Source organism: Pteropus medius, unplaced genomic scaffold (assembly GCF_902729225.1).
Source record: "Pteropus medius unplaced genomic scaffold, Ma_sr-lr_union100, whole genome shotgun sequence".
Taxonomy (NCBI): domain Eukaryota; kingdom Metazoa; phylum Chordata; class Mammalia; order Chiroptera; family Pteropodidae; genus Pteropus; species Pteropus medius.
The window spans coordinates 1,972,788-1,998,803 of NW_024344240.1; the positions used below are offsets into that span (position 1 = coordinate 1,972,788).

The window sequence follows — 26,016 nt, forward strand, 5'->3', positions numbered from 1 at the left end:
TACTCTTGAAACAACAATAAGCTGAACATCTAAAACTCAACAAAAAACACTCAAACTGTACGCCAGCACATCTGAGCGTGGGATCTGTGCATAAGAGCTACCACAGGTCAGAACCCTGGGTGTCTGGCAGTGGCTGGGAGAAATAAAGAAGCTGCCTCTTGCAGCCACTGGAGCTCCTTATAGGAGGAGGGGGAGGGGAGAAGGTGCGGTGAACTCCCCGAACACCCCTGCCAGAGAAAGCTGTGAGCTCCCCGTGGCAGGGCCCAGTCATCAGGGCAGAAGGCAGAGAAGCTGGACGGCAGAAGAATAGCAGTTGATTTTTACCAGCCATGGTTGCAAAACCGAAGCTAAGCCACAGCTCCCAACCCCTAAACCAGAAGGCCCTCCCCGCATACCCTCCTTGACCAATCACCACCAGAGCCCCAAGGGAATCTGAGCAAATGCTACAGAAACTGTCACTAACACTGACAGGAACTGAGACTGAGGGTAGTGAGCTTGATTAAACATCAATGAGGGGAAAAAAAAAGACATTATTAAGGTTTTATATAAAGCAGAGATCCAAGAGCCTTAGACACCACCTACTGGAAACCAAAAGAAAAACACTTTCTTTGCAACAGGCTAGAGGCTAGGGACTATTACATAATAAATCTTCTTTCTGGGAAAAAAAAAGCAGAACACACTTCCATTAATGCCCAGGCAGAGAAATAGTCCATTAAACACCATGAGCAATCAAGGTGACAAGGCAGCTCAGAAAGAAAGAGAAAAATCTCCAGAAAAGAAGCTTACAGACATAGAAATATGTGGCTTAAATGACAGAAAATTCAGGATGGTGCTTCTGAAAAAACTCAGTGAGATCCAAAATGAATCATGTCAACAATTTCGGGAATTGAAAAAACAACTAGATGAGTAGAATGAGTTCTTTAGCAGAATGAGTTCTTTGAGAACTATTTAGTTCTCAAAAAGAACTGACTAGACCTTCTGGAGATAAAGAACACACTGCAAGAGTTGAAAAATGAAATAACAGGCTTGGGAAATACAGTCGGCCAAATGGAGAAAAGAACCAGTGATATCGAAGACATAAATCTAGAAATAAACCAGAAGGACGAAGGGAGAAACCAAAGAATGAAAAATAATGAAAGAGAAATACAAGAACTAGATAATACCATCAGGAAAAGAAACATAAGAATAATGGGAATTCTCAAAGGAGAGGAAAAGGAGCAGGCATTAGAAAGCATTTTCAGACAAATAGTTGATGAGAATTTCCCAAATCTAAGGAATGAGCTGGAGCTTGGAATTCAAGAAGTCAATAGGACACCTAATTATCTCAACCCAAAAAAGCCTTCACCAAGACAAATTGTATTAAAATTATCAAAAATCAACAACAAAGACAGAATTCTCAGGGCAGCCAGGGAAAAGAAGACAGTAACCTATAAAGGAAAATCCATTAGATTATCGTCAGACTTCTCAGCATAAACCTTACAAGCCAGGAAGGAGTGAAATCAAATTTTCAAACTATTAAATGAAAGAAACTACCCGCCAAGAATAATGTACCAGCTAAGCTCTCCTTAAGATATAAAGGAGAAATAAAGACTTTTCCAGACATAAGAAAAATTGAGAGAATTCTCCACTATGAGGCCTGCACTACAGGAAATACTGAAAGGGGTCAGCTTACCTAAAACAAAATGACAAAAAGAAAATACATAATTAGGAGTAAGGTGACTAGCAGGCTGATAAAAACAGAGGAGTGAAACCCTTAATAGGAACAGGGCATTATAAGCTTAAAAAAAGAAGAGGTTTGCTATAGCAAGATTCTAATGAACGTTCACCATATATAGGGACAATTGGAGACAACAATGACTGAAAAGGGGAGGATTCAAAGATCCAAATTCGCAAAGGGGAATGGAGATAAGGCATGCGCAGAAGAAAATGGGCGACTGTATATATATAAAACTATCCTTTACATATTTGTAATGGTAACCACACATCGAAGATTCAGAACCAAAGTATATAACATAAAACAAGAAGGACCAGAGGGAAAACCCACAAAAGCTAACCAAAAAAAAAAGAAGAAAAGAAAAAAGAAACACAAGGACAAGGAAGCAATGGAAACACCGAGCTACCAGAAAACAAAAGATAAAATGGCTATAAGAAGACCACATATTTCAATAATCACCCTAAATGTAAATGGACTGAACTCACCAATTAAAAGGCACAGAGTTGCAGATTGGATCAAAAAACCCTAAAGACTCCACAAGAACACTACTAGAAACAATAAGCAAATACAGTAAAATTTCTGGATACAAAATCAATGTTCAAAAATCCATAGCTTTCTCATACTCTAATAACAAAGTGTCAGAAAAAGAAGCGGAAAAAATAATTCCTTTTGCAATTGCAACTAAAAGAATAAAATACCTAGGAATAAATCTAACAAAATATGTGAAGGACCTATATAATGAAGATACAAAGAAATGGAAAGATATTCCGTGTTCTTGGATTGGAAGAATCAACATAGTTAAAATGACCATATTACTTAAAGCATTATACTGATTTAATGCGATCCCCATCAAAATCCCATTGGCGTTTTGTAAAGAAATAGAACAAAAAATCATCAGATTTGTATGGAAGCACAAAAGACCTCAAATTTGCCAAAGTTATCCTGAGAAAAAAGAATGAGTCTGGAGGTATCACTCTGCCCAACTTCAAATTATACTACAAAGCGACAGTAATAGAAACAGCATGGTATTGGCAGCAAAACAGACACACAGACCAATGGAACAGAATCGAGAGTCCAGAAGTAAACCCATATTTATATAGGCAAATAACTTTCGACAAAAATGCAAAAAACATTCAATGGAGAAAGGAAAGCCTCTCCAATAAATGGTGCTGAAAGCCACCTGCAAAAGAATGAAACTACACCTTTGTCTATTGCCACACACAAAATTAATTCAAAATGGATTAAGAACCTGAATATAAGACCTGAAACAATAAAATGCATAGAAGAAAACATGGGAACTAAATTCAAGGACCTTGGACTTAGAGAGGATTTTATGAATTTGACCTCAAAGGCAAGGGACATAAAAGCAAAAATAAATGAATAAGATTACACCAAACTAAAAAGCTTCTGCTTAGCAAAAGAAACTGTCAACAAGGTAAAGAGACGACCATCCAAATGGGAAAATATATTTGCAAGCAACATCTCCGATAAGGGCCTAATATCCAAAATATACAAAGAACTCATACGACTCAATAACAACAAAAAACAAATGATCCAATCAAAAAATGGGCAGAGGACCTGAACAGACACTTCTCCCTAGAGGACATACAAATGGCCAACAAATATACGAAAAGATGCTCAACGGCGCTAGCTATTAGGGAAATGCAAACCAAAACCACCATGAAATACCATCTCACACCTGTTAGAATAGCTATAATCAATAGGACAAGTAATAACAAATGTTGGTGAGGATGTGCAGAAATAGAAACCTTCACACACTGCTGGTGAGACTATAAATTGGTACAGCCACTATGGAAAACAGTATGGAGGTTCCTCAAAAAACTAAGAATTGATCTACCATATAATCCAGCAATCCCTCTACTGGGTATTTACCCAAAGACTGGAAAACTCACATCCAAAAAGATATTTGCACACCGATGTTCATAGTAGCATTATTCACAGTGTCCAGGACATGGAAGCAACCGAAATGTCCTACCATAGATGAGTGGCTAAAGAAGCTGTGGTACATATATACAATGGGATATTATTCAGCCATAAGACGAGATGAAATATTGCCATTTGCGACAACATGGATGGACCTCGAAATAATCATACTCAGTGAAATAAGCCAGATAGAAAAGGTTGAAAATTACATGGTATCACTTATATGTGGGATATAAACCTAAAAGCAACGAATGAACAAGACAAACAAACAGAGACTCATGGACATGTACAATGGACTAGTGGTTATCAAGAGGGGAAGGGGGAGTGGGGAATGGAAAAAATTAAAAAATTAAATGTTAAAAAAAAGTAAAAATAAAATAAAATTTGATCAATTGGAAAAAAAATAAAATAAAATTTATACTTTACTTTTCTCTTTTAATATGTTTAGGAATTTTTTAAAAAATCATGTCCAAATTAGTAGTTGATAGTTGGGCATGGGGTTGGGGAGCATGGCAGAGGGAATGCAGTTAGCATTAATATGATGGTTTGGTGGAGGGCCAGGGGAGGGAGGAAGCAACTGAGGGTATCGTTTAATGAACTATATAGATGTCTAACCAATGTACTGTATACTTGAAACTAACTTAAATAAATATTTTTTTAAATCACATTTTAGTTTAAGCTTCAATTTATTTAACTCTTGTTGACTAAAATTTCATTGGTGGAACCCCGTTTTAAAATGATACTTTGGAATTTACTGATCTGTGAACATTCTATATTTGAAAAACACTCATACATTTAAAACTGAAATAATTGTATCCTTGCTCAGCAAAGCTGAATGTTAGAAATATTTTAGAACTTCTAAACTAGAAAAAATAGTCAAGGCCATATTTTTTATAGTTTAATTCTTTATAGGACTAATTTTTAAGAGTAAGAATAAGAGGGTCATTCAAAACAACTTTACTAGAATATTTGCTAACATAGAAAAAAAATATTTCACACCATATTTTGTTTTGAAGAATATATGTATATGAAATGCACAACATCCTTTCAAAGAAACTAATTGCTCATCAACTTCCATGAAACAGTTACATACGCACCTCATTCTAATTCCAAATGTTAAAAACATTTTTTATCTTTAACATAGCTTATGAAAACTTCTCATTCTTCTTGCCTTTGCATTGTGAAATGAAATTCTTTTGAAAACTTTCAAGGTTTTTGTTGAAAGGAAAATGGGAAGCTTTGCTCCAAAATTACAAAAACATTTTTATTTTTATGTTTATAAACACTAGTTAGTCAAATAGAATGATTTCTCAATCCAATGGATTTTTTTTATTTCACATTATCTACTTCCTTTTCACAACTTTGTATACACACCAAATCTACTGAATCAGAATTCTGGGCATGGCACTGAGCCACCTGTAGAATATTAGAGGAGTTCCCATTAAAACTAGGAACAAAATTTGGAGAATGGCTATTGCCATAATTATTTATCACCATTTTGGAAGTTCTTGCCAATGTTTCAAGACATGTAACAGAAATAGAGATCAAGTTTTCTAAAAGGAAATGAGAAAGTGTGTAAGACAACTGACTGAGAAACTACTTCAGTTAAGAAGATGTCAGTAAAGTATCACGTAAAAGATGGATGCATAAATAACCAAACAACATTTCCTGCTAGAGTTATACTGGAAGAATGACTTGAGTCCCAAAAGTAATAAAAATATAAAATACTAAAAATTACTGTAAAAGAAATGTGTTTGATTTACATTTTTTAAAAAGTATGACTTTAATAAAGATACTGAAGAAGATCTGAGCAGAATATAGACCCAAGCTCATAATAAAATGGTGGAATATTACAAGTCGACCAAATCTTCCAAAGTTAGCATAATGTTTTAACAATATCCTGAACAAAAGTAAATTAGTTGTTTGAAATTTTGACTAAACAAAGCTAGGAGAACAAATAAGTAAGAATAGCTAAGAAAATGTTTGAAGTGATAATTGCTAAATATATATTTATTATTCTATTGAGGTAGGAAAAAAACTACAAAGTGTGAGACTAGCGTAAAAACTAAAGAACAAACCAAAGAATGATAGCAAAATATTTCACAAGTAGTCTGTAGTCACTCAAAACATTCAAGATAGATCTTGCTAGAACACTCCACCCTCATATATCCTGGTTGAACATCATTTCTGGAGAGAACAACAAAATAGAACTGATAATCCTTAAAAATATTCTAAACTGTAAAAGAACATAACATAAAATTTCATATAATTTTCAACATGATGTCAAATTATTTTTAAAATCAGTAAAATAACTTTAAAAAAATATATCTCAAGTTGGATATTTCTGTTTTCGGCATAGTCAAAAAACCCTCCTATAAATAAATATAGCGTTACTAGTGAAAGTTAAAATTTTTTAAAACCCTAGAATGAAATAGAGAAGAATATAACTGATCTTGGGAATGGAAAACTATCTAAGCATATCAGCAATAAAAATGTTATCCTAGATGCTTAACCGCATAACCTGTAAAATTCCAATACATCAAAAACATAAAATTACTTGAATGTGGTAGGTAATAATTTATAACGCCTTTAACCAAAACTCTTATATATAAAAAAAATGAATCCCATGGAAAAATTAGCAGAGGGCACTAATGTGTAATTCACAGAACAAATTATATAAAAGTGTGGAAAAAAATGTCAACCTCACTAGTAATCAAACACATTGCAAATTTAAAATTCTCTGTATGGCAGAGTGAGATAGTTCTTCAAAACTCTTCCCTTTTCCCCCAATTATTTTCTAGTTTTTTGGCTGGGTCTAGAATGGGCCAAAATAAACACTACATCTTCCAATTTTTCTAACCATTAGGTTTGGCCAGGTGACTAAGTTCTAATGAACAGGTTATGTACAGAAGAAGTTTGATAAGCAAACTGCGCATCGTGTCCTTAAGGGGAAGGGTAGCTCTGCCTCTCTTCTTTTTTTTCATTTCTATTGTGCTGTTTGGAACATGGTCTTTGGACAACACTGTGGAGAAGAACCCTTGCTAATTGACATGGGCCTCTTTTGCTACATCTGGACCATTAAATAAGAAGAAAAATCAAATTATATCTTCTTTATACCACAAGTCTTTTTTTTTTTTTTTTTTGAGCCTCTGATAAATGAAATTGAACTAATGCTCAATGAGAAACATGTTTTTTCCATCTTTTGTAGTGTCGGTGATTCTAAAAGTGATTATATTTAATATTAGCGATAGCAAATGAGATGGATACAACTCATACCATGCAGGCGGACTGCACAATATGTGTGCACAAATATAATCACTGGTCTTAGATAGACGCATAAATTTGTACCACCCTTAAAAATACATTTTGAAAGTGTCGATCAAAAGTGTCGGTAGATCATGGTCCCACTGTGGAAATGTCATGAATACCTAGAGCTCTGTTCAAAATCTTGTGTTTAAAGTTTCATTTTACACACACACACACACACACACACACACACACACACAATCGAAATACTGAAAAAGGTGATAAACTGTGGTACATAAATATGATAGGCTATAATGTAACCACTGCACTTTATCTTTGAAAACTATTGTCAGATAATAAATTTAATGCAATGTTAATAAAAAATAGAAAATAATTCTATCTATACCATGATTCTCACCTTTTTGGAGGTAGAAAGAAGGCACACATGTATATACATATAGAAAAAGGGAGGGATATACAAAATTATTAATATATTTATGTTTGAGTGATGATACTATCTGTGCTTTTTAGCCCTACTCTATTAATATCTCCTATTATTTCCTTTTTAATATGATCATGTACTATTTTGAAAATCAGTAAAAATATTTAAAAATCTTTCTAATAGAATCCTTCATGAAAACATTATTGTCAATTTTTCATCTATAAATGTCTAGTTTATTATAAACATTCTAATTTAGTCCATGCTATGGTCTGAATATCTGTATGCCCTCCGAATTCACATATTGAAATCTTAATCCCCAAGGTGAAAGTATTAGGAGGTGAAGCCTTTGGGAGATGCTTAGGTCATAAGGGTGGAGCCCCTATGAACGGGATTAGTGCTTTTACAAAGGAGACCCCCACGGAGCTCCCTAGCCCCGAATACTATTTGAGGATCCAGAGGAAAGGCACCCTCTAGGAAACAAGAAGTAGACTTTCATCAGGCAACTGAGGGTACCTTGATCTTGGACTTGCGAGAAATGTGAGAAATAAATTTCTGTAGTTTATAAGCTACCCAATTTGTGGTATTTTTGCTGAATGGACTAAGCAGCCTGAATGGATTAAGACAGTCAATGATTACAGCACCAGTAATGTGGTTAACTAAATTATGATAAAGGAAAATGTATCTTATTCATAACTGAAAATAATTGAAACCACTTAAAACTTATTACATATGAATATTTTTCATCAGAGGTTTTGCAGAAAAATACATACAGAACAATTAAGTTGTCTATTTTAATTCATTTGCATGATCACATACAAATTTAAGAAAAATACAATTCCCCTTTTCAGATGTAGAATTAAAGACAGGAATGAATACACAGTAGAAAGAAGAAAATTCTTAAACTTATTGTGCTTAAAGATATTTGTCTAAATCAGTGGAAATTGATTAAAATATTCAAATCTAAATTAAAATGGTATAAATGGGTATCTTAATGCGTGTAAATATGATATTTTTAAATACAATACTTCACATTATAATTACCAGTTCTATCACAGGGTCAGTATTTGAGCAAAGTTTATAGCCCAGAAGAGCTTTAGAATGTAAATTATTATTATTTTAAAGTAAGAGTGACTAGTTTCCCAATTTTATTTTTATGAAAAAAATTTAGCCTTATACCTTATATCCTAAGCTACTTATAATCTTATTTTCCTGTGTTTGGAAAACAATTCTTGGGCATCATATAAATTTTATTATGTCTTAAATCTATGTAGGGTCCCTCTTAAGAGTTCACACACATGGCTCATATATTATAGCAGACACAAATTCTAGTGAGGTGCAGTCTTCTCCATTGTAAGATGTTGAAAATATATTCAACAAAATTATTTACATGCCTTAAATATTTAATAGTTGACAAGAACAGGTCAACAAGCATTAATTAAATGCCTCATATGTACTTAGCTATGTGTTAGGCATTTAGGATAGAGACTAAATATAAGGCTTGAATGACTTCCCTAAGAAAGATTTTGAAACAATATTACATTAAACATTTTTGGTGACTAAGATAAATTATCCTTGTTTATACTGTAGTGAGCAATATTGATCAAAGAACTTATTGGAGAAAGGAGACTCATAAATTTCAAACAACTGGATACTGGTTCAAAATAATTTATAGTTAAGGGATAACTTGTATGGTATAAATTACTAGTATTGTACTTTGTTAGTTAAGAGAAGTGAGAAATTGAAGAGCTTATAAAGGGGAAAAGATCCATCGAGAACATTTGAATTTTGACTTTAAACGTGAGCAAGATTAGGCTAGGGAGAAAAAGGTGGAGGTTATAGGTGTGAAGATCAGAAGAGAGATGGAATAGAGAAAGATCGGGGTGGCCAGGACATGTGGACAGTAAATGTGGGTGCTCCATAATTTAGGAAAACAGATGCAAAGTTGTAATAAGAGTGAGATATATTTTACTAGCATGTTTTAGCCAAATACACATTAGTAATATGATCTATATTATTACTTTAGAACCATGAGGGAATATGCAAATGTGGTCTGAAAGCAGCCATGAGGTAATTAACCTGGGGATGGGAAAAATTAGTAGATAACGTGGCCAGAGAAATGAAACTGACTTAGAGAAGTCACTGAGGCCATAGCAGACATATATGTCATCTGCACTAAACAAAGAAAGCCAAATCTAAGGTTTGGGAGTAGCTTTATGGAAGAAAGGAAAAGGTTGGAAGATTCTTATATTTCTGTGACCAAACAAAAATTCACTATTTAGGGGGTCAGACTCCAAGATGGCCCCCAAAGATCTTAGCCCCCTGGTAGTCACACCTTTGGGTAATCTGCTCCCCTTGACTGCAGGCCAATCTAGTGGCTGCCTTCCGGCCAACAGAATAAGGCAAAAGTGATGGCATATCATATAGTCAATAATATCATAATAACTATGTATAGACTAATCGGGGGATCGCTTCATAAATTCTAGAAATGTCTAACCACTACGCTGTATACCTGGAACTAATATAATATTGTATGTCAGCTGTAATTGAAAAATGAAAATTAAAAAGAAATGATGGGATATCACTTCTGTGATTAAGACACATAGGATTTTGACTTCTGTCTTCCTGGCAGACTCTCTCCTTTGCCGGCCTTGATGGAGCAAGTTGCCATGTTGGGAACACCCACATAGCAAGGAACTGAGGTGGCCTCAAGCCAACAGTCAACTAGGAACTGAGTCCCTCAGTAAAACAGCCCTAAATGGACTGAAAGTCTGCCAATAAGACCATGAACTTGAAAATAGATTCTTTACCATCAAGCTGTCAGATAAGGCCTGGTCCTGGGTGACATCGTGTTTGCAGCCTTGTGAAAGACACTGAAACAGGTTCCTGACTCACACTCCGAGATTTAAAAAAAAAAAGTATGTTGTTTTAAGCTATTAAGGTTTGGGGTAATATAGGTTATGGCAGCAATAAATAAATAATAAATGTATGTCTTTTTTCCTTGCCTTTCCCTTTTCTTGTTCACTAGAGAGAAACATGACTTCGGTTTCTTCTCCTTTCCCTGGTTTCTTCTCCTTTCCCACTTTCTGAAAAAAAGTTCACCCATTATTGCAATTATTCTCTTGGAGTTTGTGTTCGGAATCAAAAAGTAAGAGTGACAGAATGAAGAACAAGGAACATACAGAACCAGACTGGGAAAGAGGTTAATTTTGGGAGGGAGGTTAAGGGGAGAGATGTGAGGCACAAGGTAAAAGGAACTCAGGTAAGAAGGAAAAGAAAAAAATACATTGAAAATTTATCGTGTCATTCTATTTTAGTGGTCGGACTGTGTAATTTTCATCATGGGCCCTTGTCTGACATGGGATCACATGATATATGACATCAATAGGGTAAAAGAACACATTCTCTAGTTTTCCCTGTGGAATCTTCTTCGGGTAAAGGCTAATCAGTGTCACTGGTGTCTTCAAAACCCTAATCTTTGAAGAATTTCACAGAGCTTCCATCTTTCCAAAGATATGTATGTGGAGCCATTCTGAAGTTGCTTTCTCAACCCACTCCATTCTGGGGCCATCTCTGCATTAAAGAGAAAAGGGGAAATGAGGACATGCAGGAAACTTCCCAATGAATTAGAAGACAGGGCTAGCGGGCCTACTGGCAAAGACCTCCTACCAGTGACTTTTGGATACTAATATAAAAGAGTGGTAACGCAACCAGCTCTTACGGTACCAGTGTTTTGAACTTAAAAGGCACAAAGCAGATGCTCACTGTCCATCATCAGAATTCCACTCAAGGTAGATAATAATAAAATAATTAACATTTTTCACTGCTAACTATATGCCAGGGTCCCAAGTAATTTACATACAGATCTCATTTGATTCTCACAATTACATATGAAAAAGTTTCTGCCGTTATCTACATTTTATAGATGAGGAAAGAGGCAAAGAGATGTCACACAATTTGCCTAAGTTTACAAAACTATAAAAGGCAGAGCCAGGCTGCACGCATAGGAAGTTTAATTTCAGAGTCCTGTTCTTAACAAATAGTAATAAATATTAATTGACTGACGATGATTCTGGAGAGATTACCACGAACAGAGCTGTATACCAGTAAGTTTTATGAGAAGTTTATGTAATGTGTATTTGAAAGTTTCAAGTATTAACATCTTCCTTATAATTAATGCAAACGTAATTATTATGAGCGATACAAATTTGCTAAGTTCTAAAACCAAAGTTTTTTCATTTTGCATGACATTTTGCATGACCCTTCAATTTAAACGACAAAATTCAATTAGACAGTGATTACGGAAACCTTTTCTCTATCATCCTGTACCTTCAATCCTTTAGAAAGTTTTGCCGACTCTATCTCCCCAAAGAGATCCTGAATCCAACCATTTCTCATTGCTAAACCCTAGTCAAAGCCTCACCAACAACTCGCCTGAACTGCTGTAACAGCTTCTTCCCAGCTTCTCTGCTTCCACTTTTATCTCCCTATTTTTCCTTCTCTAAGTAATAATAAGAGTGGTTTTATTAAAGCGTAAATTAGATCACGTTCAACTTTCTCCAAGGGTTTCTGAAAACCATTCGCATGAAACCGAAACACTGTACATACACCACGACCCACCGTACTCCACTCGAACCGTCTCCCGCCCACTCTCAGGCCTCGTGACCTATCGCTCCACACGTTGGTCACTCTGCCCAGCCACAGTGGCTTGCTTTTGTCCTTTGACCATGTTTAGCTCATTTACATGCAGGCCTTTGCACATGCTCTTACCTCTTACTGGAATGCTCTCTCTTCAGAGCATCTTCTTTACATTACAACTGGCTATCTCCTTGACATTATATGAGTACCGCCTCAAATTAAAGCCTCTTATCCTCTTCTTGATTTATTTTGACGGCATTTATCATTTTCTGAAATTATCTCATGTCTTGACTGTCCACCTTATTACATCCATGAGGAAGGGATTTTATCTAATTTGCTACTGTATTCTCCATGACTAGAGCAATACCTAATTTTTAAGAGATGCTAATATATAATTATTGAATAGGTAGGTAAATGAATGAATAAATAAATGAATAAATGAAAAAATGAATAGCTAATACAGGCCAGTAACACTGGTAGCTGCTGAGGATTCGGGAGTAAATAAGAAGACCCAATTTCTGGCCTCAGATCTCAGGGTCTACTTATTTTCTCTCTAAGGAGGTAAAGTATAAACTGAAACGTGAAGAAGCGCAGGAGGGAGTCAGCCAGGTGGAGACTGTGGGAAAAGTTTTCCACCAAGATGGACAATGAGACACCAAGGCCCAGACTTAAGGAGGAGCAGAGCCCGTTGCAGGCAATGAAAGAGAAGCAGCACTATGCTGTTTTGGGGACAGACACAGAGAAACCAGAGTTCAGGTGGAGGGTAAATTGCCAGCCCTATATCTCTTACTAAGAGTACGGGCTTTATCAAAAGGGAATGGAGAGCTCTAGACAGGTTTTAAGTAGGAAAGTGATTAAGCTTGAACCAGAATCTAGCCAGCTGCAGGTAAGCCACATTTTAATAAAAATAACAAATATAACCTCGGTGAGAGGGGGTAATACTACAGATTAAGGGTAGGGAGGGTTAGTGGTGAATGGTAGATTCCTACAAATGTGCAAAATGGTATGTTCAAGACTCACAGTACTACCAGTCCCCCGTGTGAATGACATAATGACTCGGTGCTAGTCAGGGAGGTGACTGGCGAGTCCAATGGCAATCTTTCTTTACATATGTACATAATTTCTTCAACTTTTTTTTCACAATACTCTGAAATACTTTTTTTTTTTTCTAATAAGACTATTTCAGTTCTGAATTAGCCCCAATTTTCATATTTTGCCTCACTAGAAAAGGCTCAGTATTATTTTTCCTCTTTTATTCGGGGGGTTATAATTCAGACATGCTAAATTCTATTTAGGAAAAGAACATTGACATGGTCTGTCAGACCATTCATTCCTTCTAGCTAGGGTTTCCAGGAGTTGTATTTTATTCTTAGATCTTTAACTTTGTTTAGATATTTTTACTTTGTCTTCTCTTTACATAAAACATTACTCTGAGATGAATGTTTTAGAATACAAATATACAATGTTTTGTTCATTCTTCATTTTTTTTCTGATTCTTTTAAAGATACTCATAGAAATCTTATTGTGTATAAAGTGCTGTGGTCACAGGCATATCAAGCATGGAAAGCAATATTTCAAAATAAAACCAAACTAAGACTTGAGAATCTTTAAGATAACTTGCATTTTTTTTTTGGTGTTTATAATTACCTTTGCCCATCGTTATAAGTATATTAATTAAATAATTTGATTCCTCATATTCAATTTTGTAAACCAAATTTACTGAAATATAATGTGTGTATATGTTAGGGACCAGAAGTCACCTGTAAGCAATTCCACGAGTAGCCAGCAGCTCGGTCTCACACTTGTTTGTGTCATCAGCACTTGGCCCAGTGCCTGGCACATAGTAGGTGCTGATGAAAATTTACTGAACAGATTAGAGGGAGATAAAATCGACATTTTGCTGTTAGACTTTTACTATTTGTATTCATTTATTTAAATGTCTATGAAATTTACCATTGCACACTGGTAATGATACCCACATACAGGTTAGCGATCTACAATATTTACCAAAACAACTTTTGGGTCTTTTTCTTTTCGCAGCTGTATTCTATTCAGTGTGCGTTTATCTCACCTATACCTGTGAGTCCCCAATGACCAGCTTTTGAAAAGCAAGGATGTTCTTGTTTGTATGTGAATAATTTATTCACATTTTGTTCCACCCACCAATTTTACTGACGTTGAAATTTGGCATAATTTCAGGCATATTGTTATTAATATTAAAGTCGTGTAAAACTAGGGCAGAAGCCTATTTTGCATTAATAAAAGTCCTTATCAATGCAAAATATTCTCCCTTTATCAAAATTAGCAATGCAGAAATGCAAATATGATTCTCCAAGGATTCAAGAACTTGGGTTCACTAGAGTACAGGTACAATTTCTGGGACTCCTGTAAAACTTTGTTGAATGTACCGAACTAGCGAATTTGTAAACTTTGAAGTAATCATTTTCTTTCTGGTTTAGCAGCTGTGAAAATTAATTAAATTATATGTGAAAATACAAAAAAAACCTGTAATTTTTTTCTTCTTTTACTTCCCTAAATAATTAAAATAGAAAAAACCAACTTGAAGCCCTATCCACAAAGATAATATTATAGGGTTAATAAAAAGAGTAACTAAAATAACTTTATATATTAAGATTTATTATTGCATTTCACAGAGGGCTTTAGATAATAATGAAATGTGGCTGGCTTCTGGTATAACACTCAGGGTACACATGCAAAGTAATTTATTTTGTAGAAATGGCACATAAACAGAAATGTAGCTGGTGCTTATGTTAATCGATCTATACTTTTAAAACTCTTTATCTTGGATTTATGCAAATAAACATAGCTTAGATCCCCTTCCTAATTTGAGAGCAAACTACTGCGCCCTTAGAAATATTCTTATGGTATCTTTCCTCATATACCTACCTTTATACAAGGAGAAGTGGACTAAAAAGACAAGTATTTACAATCAAGACAATATAAAGCCAGGTTTATTACAGCTGTTAGTTTAGTTAATGTTTTTGTTGGTTTCTAATCTGATCTGGTGTGAATATTTAACTGCTTTGAGTCTGCATGAAATTCATATCACATGGCTATGCCACTCTTCTTATCTTTTTTGTCCATCCTCTGCCATTTCCCTCATTTACCGAAGACTCTACTATTGGTCCCAGTCTCCCCCTCCACCCAAGTTGTGCTGTCACCTAGGTGACTTCAGTGACTGCAGAACGGCCCACTTGACGTGGACGGTCCATGGACCATCTCTGGGCTGACCCTTCAATCTCCTTCTCCACCCCTGGCCGCTTCCACTACAGTGGCTGACCGAAAGCCCACAGCTCTGCTGACCCGACCCCCATGAACTCATGGCCCACATTTTTAAGTGGACGCCATTATTCTCTGGCTTTCCCACCACATCCCACTCCTCTTGTCTACCTTTTCTCCATGTCCCCACAGTTAGTACTTCCAGTCACTCTCCGCAGAAGAGCTAATTTGTAGATAATATCACATCCATCATACGGGAACTCTCTCAACTGGGGGCACTTAATTACAATCCCACTTTTCTCTTCACTCCTGAATGAACACAAGGAACCTTGCTCCTCTCAGCTGAGACTAACCCACTACTTTTGCTTGGTGTCCCATCCCCTCCTATCTGTTCAGGATCCTTGTCTTATTTATTATTGCTCGCTCTCTCTCGTATCATCCATTGGCTCTGCTTATAATACTTTTTCTGAGTTTGTAATACAGCTAAAAAAAAAAAGCTCATTCATCTATGAGACAGTTCTTAACTCCTCTCTACTTAAAGTAACTTAAATAATATTTCTGTAATTATTTTTTTCTATTTCTTCGCCTCTCTTGCATTCTCCAAGTCACTGGAACCTGGATTTTCTGTATCATTCATTTATACAGTCAAAAGGTATTGATTGAGAGCTGACTAAGCAAAGGACACTGTTCTAGGTGCTGAAATACAGCAGTTAATGAGACACATATATTCCCAGTCACCCAGAATATTATGAGAAACCCTTTCAGAGATTATAGAAGTCACTTATATTGTCTTCAAGACTTGTCATACTCCCCATTCTCCTTTTTTAAATATAATTATCACTTGCCTAATAAATCTCAGAAATGAATACCTTTACCTCTATTTCTATATCTATATCATGTCATAAGTTCATTTACTTTCTAAAAAAAAACAATTTAAATATTTCTAGACAATGAGAACAAAAAATAAAGTTATGTAGCTTTGTCTCATGTAAATTGTGACTGTAATTCTTATATTAAACAGTACAATCAACTGATATTCAAGAAGGTACATCAGAAATCATTGAGAAATTTTTTAAAAGGATAATAAATAACTATGGTAACACTTCGTTCTGTTAATCGTGAACATGTTTTTAAGTTTTATTTTTCCAAGACACCATGACCAAACTATTTCATATGTGAAATTTAAGGATTTGAAATGATCCCCCTATTGAAGCCTGTGATATATTTATTTTAACTGTCACCATTCTCATCTGGAAATCGACAATTTACTATCCTATACCTTCAGTTCTGTCATGCCCTTGATATCAGAGATTCAACAGTTCACATGAGATCTGCCTTTGTATTTGGAAGGGCAGTAACCTTGAAAAACTGTGAGCACTTTAGCTTCAAGCATTGCTTGCTCATATTATGGTTTAAATTTGCCTTTATGTTTACTTAATTTTCATGTTTATATGTGGAAAATGATACAGAAGGATGGAATGTCATTTCAATTTGCATCCATCTGCACAAATAGAGGGCAGTGTAATCCTCACCCTCCAGCTCTGCAACTATTATTCTATTTCCTCAAACTTTCTAGGTTATGTATTTGCCACACACAAGATCCTTTTGCTTCCATTGCTACCATCCTGTTTGCTATTCTTCCTGCCTTTGTCACAGCAGCAATGAGACAGAGAACATGAAGGATGCTGCCCATAGCCACTAGAGAGAAATGATAAGACTATAAACCAGAATCTGTAGATGTACATCATAAACTGTAGATAACTGAGAGTTAGCTTTGTATAAAGTTCATCATCTATTTGCCAAGGACTGAAGGGGCAGGTAGCGTGATCTCTTGAGTAGAAAACTAATTGGGAGTCAAGAGACCCTGATTCCATTCTGAGTTCAATAACAGCTGTGCTCTATGACTCAGAGCAATTCGCCACATCACTCTATTTCAATTGTCCTCCCTGTAAATTGGATATACTACTTATCACCTACGACCCTCCATAGAATTTGAAGATCTAAATGAGTTATTGCCTGTAGAGTAGTTTGCGCTCCCGAGGAAAAAGAAGTACATACTTCAAGATAGAAATACTTCAATTTATACAAAATAAACAACTCTAATACTGTAATACTGTCATTCAGCAAAACAACAAAGTGAATTTTAGAAGTGCTAAAGTTTTTTTTTTTCAAGAAAATAAGTAATTAAAGGCACAGACGAAATGATAAAGTTTATTTTCTATTCTAATTAAATGTCAGGATGGTAGCAAGGATCAGCATTTTTAAAGCACCGAGGCCAATAGGATCCCCGTGAAACTGTAAAATCTTAAAGATCTGTGAAGGACACTACTGACAACAGAAATGCCATTTCTGAGCTGCGAGTTTTAAGATGATTCCCCCTATAACATCCCTAAGAATACCCCAAATATCCCAATACCCAAAATAACATTTATTGGAAATCAGTTATGCACACCATCAGATTGCAAACACTGTGTGTATGTGTAATTGATACACACAGATCATTGCCTGTTCAAGTGTTCCATCCTCTCCCCACAAATGATAAACCGAAGTGAAAGCAGTTTCAGCACCACAGTCACTCAGCATAGCAAATGCCATTGTAACCTGGTGTCCAGGAAACAAAGTCACATTAAGAAGGTTCTCTGAAGTGGTAGATGGGGACCTTTTCTTAATGGTAATCAACACAGGAAAAGTCACAGGGGCAAAATAAATGAGAGTCTTGTTCTGGGAGTAATGTTTAAACTAATTGGCCTTAGTTTCCTGCAGAATAGGAAGGGTAGGTAGGACTAGCATAGTCAGAAGATTAGATAGTAGAAATCAGAAAGAAGCTTTTAGTAGTAATTCAGCTTAACCCACAGTGATATTACTTCATATTATGTGTGTAAGAGTATGTGTTAGTTGACCAATTCCAAATGCTTGGGCTCTAACTATAGAGAGTGCCACGAAACTAGAGTTGCTGTGATTTCGTCCAGATCCATCACTTACTGCTCCAGGCTTCTCGGGCTCTTCATCCAAAACTAAGCCCACAGTGAGAGTCAAAAGGATTTTAATTATATTATACTGCCTTACCATGTTAGCCATTCTAATAATCCTAAATGCTTTAATAATGGATTTAACTTGTTCCCTCAATAACCATGTTAAGTTGGAAAGCAAGAGTTACCATGCTATACATTCTTTCATTTATTATTTATATTATTCATATTTATCATTTATTAAAAATTAGACATAAATTGAATAATTAACTTAAAATCCCACATTGATGTGGGAGAACAAACAGAAACTAAAATTCCTTGTTGGGAGGGATCATGTCTTTTGTATCTTAGTGACCTCTGCCTAACAGTAACCTTTCCAGATGCCCCAGGGACCGCTACCATTTACCAATGACAGTGCTCTACTAGGAGTTTTCCTTTAAAAAAAACAAAAAAGTAATTCCTGAGATTTGGAGTGAGTATAATCAAGTTATCTGACTTTTATGCAACTTGAAATGTGAATTTGTCACATGTTCTTCCAGAAAGTAAAGTCTATTTGTCCACACCTGTAACTCTGGGGCTTGGCCACGTGACTTTCTTGGGTCCACGGAACTAAAGCAAATTAAATGTCAGCAGTGGATGGAAAAATGCTTATGCTAGCTAGAGAAAGCAAGTCCCAGTGCACAGCACAAACACTATGACATCCACTGCATTTGGAGTACTGCAGCCACCGCGTGGACGAGCCCAAGCTACTGTAGAAGTCACATGGAGGAGAATGGAGGCTCACTGGCCGATAGCTGGGTAACCGCTACCCCTAGGACGAGGCCATCTTGGACTGCTGAATGGATAAACACACTACACTAACTGTACACATCGATTTCATCCATGTTGAGACACAAAACCGTCTACATGAATCTCATATGCATTACACTAAGTGAAAGAAGCCAGACAAAAAAATGCTGCCTACTCTAGATTCTATTTACATGCCGTCCTGGAAAAGGCAAAGGTCATAGAGATGGAGAACATATCATTGTGGGCAGGAGTTAGGGGCAGGAGAAGGTATGACTGTGAAGGGAGAATACGACGGAATTCTGGGGGATAATGGAATGATCCCATATATTCACTGTGGTCATGGTTATATGATACTAGGCAGTTGTTGAAATTCACAGAATGTAACCAGAAAGAGTGATGTTTATTGCATGTAAACTAAAACAAAGTTTTATATCTCTCTTTTTCCTTGTTAACTATGGAATCATGCAGAATTGGTAGAGTCGAAGTTAGAAGGACCTGGAGTATTTTGATTCTGGGTCTGCATTTTACTATCTGAGTGATTTAAGTAAATATCAAAATGTCTCAGAGAAGCAGTTTGTAACATGGAAATGGAAATAATAATACCCACCTTAGGCTTCCGAATTTCATCTGTGAAATGAGGCAGGAATGCTCTCCAGAGTTACAGCTGAGAGTTAAGTGAAGTAATGTCTACAGAGGGCCTGGCACGAAGTAAGCACTCAATAAAGAGAAATGATGATGGTGCAGATGATCGTGCTGATGATAATGATAATGATTATGAAAATGATGATCTCCATTAGAGGAGCACTATTTGGGGAGAATTTCTGCCAACAGCAAACTAGTACAATTCTCATAGTTCTGATTCTAAAAATATACATGTGTCATATATCCGCCTAAAAAACCCTACACCCCATTGGTAATGAGACTTTCAACAAATGGAGGCTTCCAAGATAAATGAATTCAGCAGATATACATTAGGCACCTACTGTATACAAAACTGTCAAACAGGTTCTATGTCATAATTGCATTTATAATTTCTAAAAGGTCACTTACAACAAACTACAATAGTATCTTATAGACCTCTGACTGACCCTTGATGTAGGAGGATCCCCCGTAACCCTACTTGTCACCTCTGAGGTCTTATTCTGGGATCTACAGTCTGAGCCCCAAAGCTTTGTGTAATTCTGGAGTCTACATCTCTGATGATGACTTTTTTAGTATTTTATATTATCTTGGTTTCCTTGTCCATATCAAATCCTTAGAATCAAGAAAATCATCTAAAGTCCCTGAATTTGGGGATGATTAATGATGAAAATGCTAAACATGGCACTAGCTCACGCCTGAGTGCACTAAAGTCCCCAAACCAGAGAGTGATCCTTCACTGGTGGGGGCAATGGGAGGTCTCCAGCTCCCTTGTCCTCCCTAATAAAAAACTTCTTAGCTTAGAATTGATGGACTTTAACCATAAATTAGAAGAGGGAATGCTCAACTTGCACATGCAGATAGGAAAAAACTGTGAAAATAGTCACGTCTTGGGGATAACTCATGAATGCTTGTATACGTTCATTTACCAACTATCACATATAGGAAAGAACACTAAGCTAAGAGTCAGGAGAACCAGTCTCTACTGTTGGTGACAGATCAAAGTCTCTTTACTCTATCTATTATCAGAGCTTTAGACTGCAGTGGGGCAACTGCTTATGTAACTGGCCATTTACCTACTTTGGGGCAGTCATGGAGAAATAATGTACCTTTATATTTCTAAACGACACCTCATTCCCTTGTTCTATATATTTTATAAAGTTTTTTTTTCTTAATATAAATAAAGCACCATCCTAGTCAAACAGCAAACTAGTACACATCTCAAGAGTTCTGATTCTAAACATGCATTGTGTCATATATCCATCTAAAAGACCCTGTGCGCCATTAGTAATGAGACTTTCAACAAATGGAGGCTTCCAAGATGAATGAATTCAGCAAATGTACCTTAGGCATCTACTATATACAAAACTGTCAGGTTCTATGTCAAACAGTACTTTCTAAACCTAAAGGATTAGATGTTTGACCCCTAGGGGTAGAGAAGGAAAAAAGTAAAAAAACATCTTTGTATAAAGTGGTTTCACACTAGCTTCAAGCTTTAGGTAAAGAATAAAATTTTAGGTTGAATTTGATTGGCAAGATAAAAACGTCTTAGTGATTGGGGAAAAACTCTTCTCGGTATTCTTAACGGTTCTCATACAAAGAAAAAGTAGGTAAAAGTTTTAAGTACAAAAGAAAATTGTCAGTGCCAAGGGGAAGAAAAAGCAAACTAATTAAAGTTCTAAATATTCAGAAATAATAAAGGGTCTTGGAAAGTATGGAAATAGTACTTTACTCACCTTTAGGATTCTAGAAAATATAATATGAAATAAAGCACAGTAAATTTATGTTTTTAATTGCAAAACCAAGTAATTGATATTTTAAAAAACAAGGATACTCAAAAGTAGATCACAACGGGTTTTTTCAATAGGCCCCATAAGAGGTAAATTATAAAGTCCCCATTTGTGCCTCATGTGAAAGAGAAAAATCCATTACCATTTGCTCTTTATTGGCATAATAGTTCTTCAGCACAGCTTACAACCGAGTTTATATTTCACACGTGAACGTTTGATTGAGCTCACCTGTTGTGATCTGCTTAAGTGCCCACATTCTCAGTAGCAGCTGTAGACCGCCAAAACCAAGGCTTCCATCATGTTTTAAAATAATTGAGGGAGCTTTCCCATTGTTTTGCTTTCACTCTATCACACCTGAACATTAAACAGAATTTACTAAAATTTGGAAACTCGGGCATTGATAATGGAAGTGTGCTTATCTCACAGAACTTGAGACTGCCTCTCCTACCCGTTTCTGGTGACAAGACAGCACAGGAGCTACTCAGCCCTACTCACTGTCACCTCTGTCAAAACCACAACACAGACATATGCTCAGCAGCTGGGGTTGTTAGTGCCTTAGGTGCTTATGACTAGTGCCGGCAAGTGGGGTATCCACCTGCCGGACTGTCTGATAAGCCCGAAGATGCTGACATCCCTAGAATGTTCTAGGCCATATTCCCATTGTCATCTGATAGAAGAGATGGAAAATCTCATGATATGAAAGTGGTAACCAAGAGAAATAGATACATCTACAGCAAAAGAGAAAGTCTATAGCTCCAAGTGGTCATCTTATCCTACTGAAGCATGAGAGTGAGTTCATTTTTCTTTTGAAAGTACAAAATATTTATTAATTTAAAAATATTCTCGTCTATGGCCATGCCACCCTGAAAAAGCCCGATCTCGTCTGATCTCGGAAGCTAAGCAGGGTCGGGCCTGGTTAGTACTTGGATGGGAGACTACCTAGGAAGACCAGGTGCTGTAAGTGTAAAAAATAAAAAAAGAAGGGATTATAAGCTGACAAGGTCCTTGCAATCTGTAAGATCAACCAAGGATTGCCTCGCCTAAATAAATAAATTAAATAAATAAATAAATAAAAATATTCTCATGGCATCCTAGCTCATATTAAAGGCTACCTTGTCTATTGTTCATTTTTCAGTCAGAAGTCTACCTAACTTTTCAAACAACATTTTATTATGTTTTTAAGCCATGTTAACAGGTTAGTTACACACCCCTTTACCAATCCATTTTATTATTTAAAACCTTAGCTGCCAAGACAATATTTCCTAAATACAGTTAACTGGCTCAGACAGTGAGATGTAACGGCAGGAAAATCTATACAGACGCAAGTCCCAGATCAGTCGACTGGTGAGCCCAGTCTGAGTCTCCTTACCCTCATCTTACTATGGGAATTTCAGGAGAGAACCTACATAAGAGTTCCTGGTGGAGAATCTGTGCCAAAATAAATACAGGTTATTTCTAACCATGCTACATTCAGAATCCATCGCTTTATGTTTTCTACTCACAAAAGGCAACCACAGAGAATAGCGCATTAGCGCCCTTCATGTACTTGAAAACGGCCACCATTTCCGGCCTCCTCTTTTGTGATCCCTTACGTTGCATATGTATGTGCAGAGCCCATTAAAAATTAAAACTACAATGTGCTTAATAATTAAACAAAATTTTTAAAAGAAACAGCTGTTACTCTGAAAATGGTCCCGAGAAATGAAGCATTTAAAAAAAAATAAGTCTTTAATAATTTCTAAAAGGTTCAAAAAGGGAATATAGAAGGTTTATTTGGAAGGCAGAATAAAGAGTAGAGAAAAAAGTTGTGTTTGTGTATGAAACTGTGCATTTGTGTGAGGGGTATGAGAGACAGAGCTTTAAGAAGACAAAGGCACAGAGAAGAATTTTTTTTAAAATGTGTACATATTTTTAGCCATCAACATTTTCCATAGAAGAAATGAAAATTCAGTCCTAATTAAATGCTAATTAGGTAGTAAAATGTATTTTTATTCTATTGTTAATTTTCCATTACATTAACCTTCCCATCAAAACTTCCATTTATCTACTAAAGTTTTCTAATGATAGAACTTCATAAAAAAATGGAGAATGTTTCATCTCCATAAAATGTAGGTCTTCTTACAGGGTTATTATTTTGTGCACTATAGAGAAAAAAAAATATGCACAAAATAATTAAGTATAAAAGTAGCTACTGTGACTTAAGTGAGTATATTCCACAAAGATACCAGTCTAGTTAAGAGAATAAAGTTAGATAGAAATATACCAATATCTAGAGAAAAAAATGTTTTATATTTCCTATTGAAATTATTCTAGAATTGCACCAAAAATACCCTTTTACTTAAAAAGTAGTCTAAACATATTAGCGTTTGAAAGCACCAGAGTATGATCTCTCTTATATAACCTCCGACGTGCCTGTCAGCTTCTGAATTTTAGTCATCTTTATATTTCTGAATTTTAGTCATCTTTTTATTTCCAACACGCAGCGGGATGTTGATTCGTGGTTGGCACTCACTAAATATGACTAGAACCGAACAGGTCACACAGGTTTATTTGCCATTCTCCTATACAACTTGGGCATTTTCCTCTCAACATTTATTGCTCCCAAGATTCTGTCAACTAGAAAAGACCTTTTTCCTTTTACTCTGCCCATTTCAATTCAATGTTTTTAAGGATGAACTTAAATATCGCCTCCCTTGTAAAGCTGACCATCCGAATCTTTTCTGAAGATCCACTGAGTCTAGGGCCATACCACCCTGAACAAGCCCAATCCCGTCTGATCTCGGAAGCTAAGCAGGGCCAGGCCTGGTTAGTACTTGGATGGGAGACCACCAAGGAAGACCAGGTGCTGTAGGTGTAAAAAATTTAAAAATGAGGGATTGTAAGCTGACAAGGTCCTTGCAACCCTTGAGGTCAATCAAGGGTTGCCTCACCTAAAAAAAAAAAAAAAAGAATCACTGACTGCACCAAGTCTTCCAGAAGTAACTGTCCCACCCAGGTCTGGGTTAGTAGTGCAACTCGACTGTGCAGGGAAAGCCAGGACCCTTCTGAGAAGTCCGTCAGCATAGGTCTTATGCTGGACAGCTGAGCATGGGAGCAAGACTTAGAAGCAGCTGTCACACTTTACATTGGGAAGCGGGAGTCTGCATCTAGAGCAGTCCGCGGGGAAAATGTCATGGGGAACGTAAGAGATAGGCTGAGACGCAGCGTGGCCTCAGACAATGGCAAGCACTTGCAGATTCAAAAAGTATCACTGGGAAGTCTCAATCACAGAAAACTCCGAGTTTCAAGGGTAAGGATGATAATACAGAAAATTCTCACTTAATGTCCTCGATCGGTTCTGGGACTTTTAAGGGAAAGGACCTGTAATGAAACCAATTTTCCCACAGGCTAATTGACATAAACTAGAGTTAAGTTCCTAGGGCATCTCCACGTTGTTATAGGAAATGATGTTGAACAAAACAATGTTAAGCAAGGACCCGCTGTACATGGGAACACAGGTGGACTAGAGACAGCATTAAGGAGTGACAAGCCGGGAACGGAGCGGATGCAGATGTGAGAGCTGGACCGGAGCCGTTAAGGAGCCACCATTAAAATGATGTGCTCACGGGTAAGGCAAGGAAAGAGGCTAAGGGGTTAGGTTTCAGGGAAGGCCTTTCTGCAGAGACAGACATTTGCTAAAGCCCATATTAGAGGTTTGTTGTTAAAAATCCCATTAACACCTCATAGTGTTTCATGTGCACCGCGTGTCTATGAATGTAAAACACTTAAATTCAAGGGGGAAGTGAGAGAAATTCCAGCTGCTGGGTGACTTTCGCCCTGACAGGGAAGTTCTCATAGCTCTCAACACCATTGCACTTCTACCTTCTGTGTTTTATTTAAGTGGTTTTCTTTAGTGGCTGAATGTAAGCGCCCATAGGGTAGGCATTGTGTCTGTTCTGCTCTTTGCTTTGTTTCTGGAACCTAAATAGTGCCCAACAGGAGGTAGGAACTCTGTGCATGGACTTACACAAACGTGATGTCAAGGACAGGGTAGGTCAAGCTGCTGCAGAGAAATGACACAGACCAGAAGCATCAAGGTAAGTGGACTGAAGTTTTGTCAAAAACGAATGCTGATAATTTATTAAATATCATTTTTTTTCAGTTTTAAGAATGCAAGTGAATTAAGCATTTAACATCATCAAAGACTCTTTCTGGAACTCTTGGTCCATATCCCAAGTAGTTCATACAGGCAGTTGAATATGTTCTGAATATATTTTGCTTATGAAATTTCACCCTTGGTCTCTTTAATCAGTAAATCAGGTAGTAGAACTGACATCTGACAGTCTTGAACAGAGCGCTAATACCTACTCTTAGAAATCAAAAACCAGCTGAAGCTCAGGATGGCTTAATAAATGACCCGTGGGCTCACAGCCACTAAGTAGAATGGACAGTGTCTGAATCAGTTCTGACTCCCAAGTCTGAGTTCTTTCCATGTTGCCGGAAATCATTGTCATGGCATGTGGTTCACAATGTGCCAGCTGTGGGTTTCAAACATGTTTTCAAAGGAAAAACGTAGAGCACTTATCAGTATTTACACAGAGCAGTTGTACTATACTTCAAAGTATTCAG

At 36.4% G+C, this 26,016-nt stretch overlaps 1 protein-coding gene and 2 pseudogenes across 2 annotated transcripts in view; 2 read left to right on the forward strand and 1 right to left on the reverse strand.

Moving 5' to 3' along the window:
* The window catches only part of NKAIN3 (sodium/potassium transporting ATPase interacting 3), a 479,207-nt gene that overhangs the window by 353,449 nt on the left and 99,742 nt on the right, over positions 1 to 26,016 (reverse strand). The window lies entirely within an intron of this gene.
* LOC120607612 (uncharacterized) lies at positions 22,254 to 22,372 on the forward strand (annotated as a pseudogene).
* On the forward strand, positions 24,144 to 24,262 carry LOC120607660 (uncharacterized; annotated as a pseudogene).